Below are 4388 nucleotides of genomic sequence, written 5' to 3' on the forward strand. Positions count from 1 at the left end.
TTGCTATTGAAATATACATTTCAACAAAAGCTTGGTATAAACAATGACTGCAGATGCTGGAAACCAGATTCTGGATTAGTGGTGCTGGAAGAGCACAGCAGTTCAGGCAGCATCCGAGGAGCAGTAAAATCGACGTTTCGGGCAAAGACTCTTCATCAAGAATAAAGGCAGAGAGTCTGAAGGGTGGAGAGATAAGTGAGAGGAGGTTGGGTTTGTGGAGAAAGTAGCATAGAGTACAATCGGTAAATGGGGGAGGGGATGAAGGTGATAGGTCGGGGGGGGGAGGGTGGAATGGATTGGTGGAATAGATGATAGGCAGGTAGGACAACACAGGAGAAGTCATGGGGACAGTGCTGAGCTGGAAGTTTGGAACTATGGTGACGTGGGGGAAGGGGAAATGAGGAAACTGTTGAAGTCCAGATTGATAACCTGGGTTGAAGTGTTCCGAGGTGGAAGATGAGGCATTCTTCCTCCAGGTTTCTGGTGGTGAGGGAGCGGCGGTGAAGGAGGCCCAGGACCTCCATGTCTTCGGCAGAGTGGGAGGGAGAGTTGAAATGTTGGGCCACAGGGCTGTGTGGTTGATTGGTGCGGGTGTCCCAGAGATGTTCCTAAAGCGCTCTGCTAGGAGGCGCCCAGTCCCCAAATGTACAGGAGACTGCACCGGGAGCAACGGATACAATAAATGATATTGGTGGATGTGCAGGTAAAAAAAAGCTGCACTGTACCCGGATTCCTTGATGTTTTGGAGAAATCTATTTATCTCAGCCCTCAACACATTAATGATGGAATCAACACAGCCACTGGAAAACCGATGTTAAACAGTCAGACCATTCTGAGTTCCCACATATCTGCTACTGTTCGCTAAGCACTGATCGTACGCATTTGGTGCTCTGCCTAACATTCCTTATAATACTGTACTTAGAGCATGCTCTTGCGGTGTTCGTCTGTGGGGTGCTGTGATCGTATAGTGGTTAGTACTCTGCGTTGTGGCCGCAGTAACCTCGGTTCGAATCCGAGTCACGGCAGTAATAGTTCTGTGTGTCCCAATCTTTTGTGAAACCCAAAGGAATCAATTGTTTTAAATTCATGATTTTCTCCAAGGTGATTTTTTTCCTCCAAGTTCTGCTCGCTCACATCTCTGTGTTTCATATGTCAGAATTCAAATCCACCCGTTCTCAGAGATTTCTTCCCTCCTACGATCACTAACCGAACTTTCCATCCCATACCCCCATTTCATTAATTTGGAGATGTCGGTGTTGGACTATGGAGTACAAAGTTAAAAATGACTCAACACCAGGTTATGTTCTTACAGGTTTAATTGGAGCACAAGCTTTTGGAGGGCTGCTTTTTCCTCATGTGTTTGTGGAGTCATTTCCCATTTCATTAAGGCATCGCAGAATCTAATACAGACTCTCCCATTGATACCGATCAGTCTGTGTGGCTGGGGTTACTGTTGCTGGGTGAACATGCCCCAACCCCACCATGGGGACCTGCAGACCATTTGATCCATTTGGTTACCACTGTTGTGAGATCAATACTCATGCAGCAGCTTTTACTGATACGGACCAGATATTATTGGGGGTGTGGGGGGTGGGGAGCGGAGGTCAAGCTCAGGAAAATGGCACAGAACAGTATCGGGGAAAATCGACTTAATTGGATAAGATCAGTTTCACTGCTTTTCTGCAATGGCCGAGCGCTATTACAACGGAACACAGAACTGTTAATTCAGACACCAGGGACCTGGGTTTCACTCCGACCATGCTCGGTGGTAGAATTGGGATTCAAAAAATATCTGGAATTACGAATCTAATAACTCCTATATATCCATGTTCAATTGATGAAAAAAATAACAAAACTATCTGACGTCATTTAAGGAATGAAACTGCCATTTTTATCTGCTCGGGCCTCCATGTGACTCCAGACTCACTACAATACGGTTGAGTCTCAATTACCCGCTGTGCAATTTGGTACAGCAATCAATACTGCCGAGCCAGCGACGCCCTCATACTGTAACAGAATAGAAAAAAAAAGTTCATTTGGCCCTAGCTAGATTACTGTGTGCAGTTCTGCAATTCAGAGGACTGCATGGATGTGATCGCACTGGGAACGTTGCAGTAGAGATTCACTGGGATATTGTCTGGGCTGAAGAGTTTCAGTTGTGAGGAGAGATTGGACAGACTGGGGTTGTTTGGCGCCGAACAGAGGAGATTGGAGAAGACATGACTGAGATGTACTAAATACTGAGGGATATGGATATGATAGACTGAAAGAAGCGTTTCTTATTGATGGAGCGATTGAACACTGGGGCCAAGAGTTTTCGGGAAAAGGCAGAAAGGTTTGAGTAGATTTGCAGAAAGGGTCAGAGAGGCGGAAATCATTCTAACCTTAAAAAAAATTGAGATGTTGATTTGCGATGCCAAAACATGTAAGATCATGGATTAAACGATGGAAACCTTGATTCAGGTCGGTAAGCAGTTGTGTTTGACAAGTGCGGCCACAACAGGCTGAAGGGCCTCCTTCGACGTTGTTGTCCTCCACAGTATTGTGGTTAGTGTCCCCACCTGTCACAGGGCTCAATAATCCGCTGGGGGCATTGTAAAGGTTTGAAACCTGTCGCTCTGTTCCCCAGTGAAGGTTATTCATGGCTGGCCTTCCATTCTCGATGGGACATGTCACAGCAGGGACAGTGCTGTCTGAATTATTTGGGGAAGGACTGCAGCTCCTGGGGAGAGAGAGTGTCAGTGAAAGTGCAAACACGTAACTTCAGCAAACTGCACATTGTGTTTGTGTTGCAATCAAAACCATTATATAGAGTTGTTCCTGACTGATGTGTTTATTTAAAGCTGGAATCTGAGGAAGAGAACAGAATAAACCCATTCAGATCTGAGTGCAGAAACATTTCCAGCAGAACTACTGAGGGTGTATAGCGTAGAACCGCGTTTGGATGCATTGAATTCGGGTTGATGGGCGCAGCTTGCTTTGACTAGGCGGAGTTGCCAGTGTGTAAAGCCATTACACATGACACAGATAGTGTTCAATGTGATGTTACATTTGATCAGTGGTTCGCATTGCTCTTAAGTATGTAGGTTAGGTGGATTGGCCATGTTAAATTGCGCTCATCTGTCCAGGGAGTGAACTCATAAGTTAAGTGAATTAGCCAGGGGTAACGCAGTGATAAGGTCAGCAGTCACAAGTTGACAGGTTATTATTCCACCAGGTTTATTTGAAATCACAAGCCAGAGGCCTGCGGGGATAGAGACAGGAGCTCGGTCTGGTTGAGATGCTGTTCATAGTCTCCCTACAGACCCGATTGACTCAACTGTACTTTCTGCATTGTAGGGAATCTGTGATTCTATCAGAGAGGACACTGCCAGCGTTTACTGTGCTGCTAAGACATTGGAGACGATGCTGACGGCATTTAGTGGGGATGGAATTTTATTTATTTGTGTTTTGGAAAATTTGAAACTAAACCAAGGAAAACCGAATGGAAGTTTTCCAGAGTATTTGAGGTTTGGAGAGAGTAAATATGTGGCAAATTCACTTTTTCAAGTTCATAAATTTCTGAAAGTCAAGATTTCAAAACCATCGATGTAGGACAAAGAAATAATGGGAGCAGCATTTCTGTTACTCAGACAATCCGTTTCCAAAATATTTGGAAAGGGACATTGACAGACACACAATCAGTGAGTTTCAACAGGAGAGAGACAGCCTGTGGCCAGGTAAAAGTGTAAAGGAGGGTGTAGGGGGTAGAAGGTGCAAGGAAACATTATCTAATTTGGACGACTTCAGATGCAAAGAAATATCGAAAACGTCTGCAGTGAGTAAGATTCAGCAAAAAAACTCAGTGGTTTTTTAAAAGATTTCTATTAATATTCCACAAGAATCATAATAAATGGAACTGAGCAGATTTGGTATATTGTCAAGGAAAGCTATTCCATAATGAATAGGAAGTGACCCGTCTCTTAGAGATCGATTTCCTGCTTTAATCCCATGCCTTAAAGATGGGAGGACGATCGCCATGATTTTGGGTTCATTTGATACCCATTGAAATCTGCCAAAGTAACTGAGCATCAAAACTGCCATCTTGCTTTGTAGTTCAACCTTCTGTTTTCTCATCAGTATTTTCTTCCAGCTGAAATAAATTCGGAGCAAAATTGAATGCAACATTTAACGTGGACGATCTTGCTCTTGCCCTTCATTGCACCGGAGATTTGTGAGAAATAGGAACATCATCAAAGTCGAAGTAAAGCAATTTGATACTGTTGTAAGTTACATTGGGATAATGAAATGGAGTGCAAACGTTTCTTTTCTCCTTTCATTCCATCTTGACATTCTATGAATTTATGTCGAATGAAAGGGGAACAAATAAGGAAAGATCGAGTGCAACA

At 44.0% G+C, this 4388-nt stretch overlaps 1 non-coding gene across 1 annotated transcript; it reads left to right on the forward strand.

Annotated features, from left to right (window-relative positions):
- Nucleotides 1–953: 953 nt before the first annotated feature.
- Nucleotides 954–1025, forward strand: trnah-gug (transfer RNA histidin (anticodon GUG)). The gene has a single exon. It is a non-coding gene; the product is annotated as a tRNA-His (tRNA).
- The last annotated feature ends 3363 nt before the right edge of the window (nucleotides 1026–4388 follow it).

This window comes from Chiloscyllium punctatum, chromosome 13, assembly GCF_047496795.1.
Source record: "Chiloscyllium punctatum isolate Juve2018m chromosome 13, sChiPun1.3, whole genome shotgun sequence".
NCBI classification, from domain to species: domain Eukaryota; kingdom Metazoa; phylum Chordata; class Chondrichthyes; order Orectolobiformes; family Hemiscylliidae; genus Chiloscyllium; species Chiloscyllium punctatum.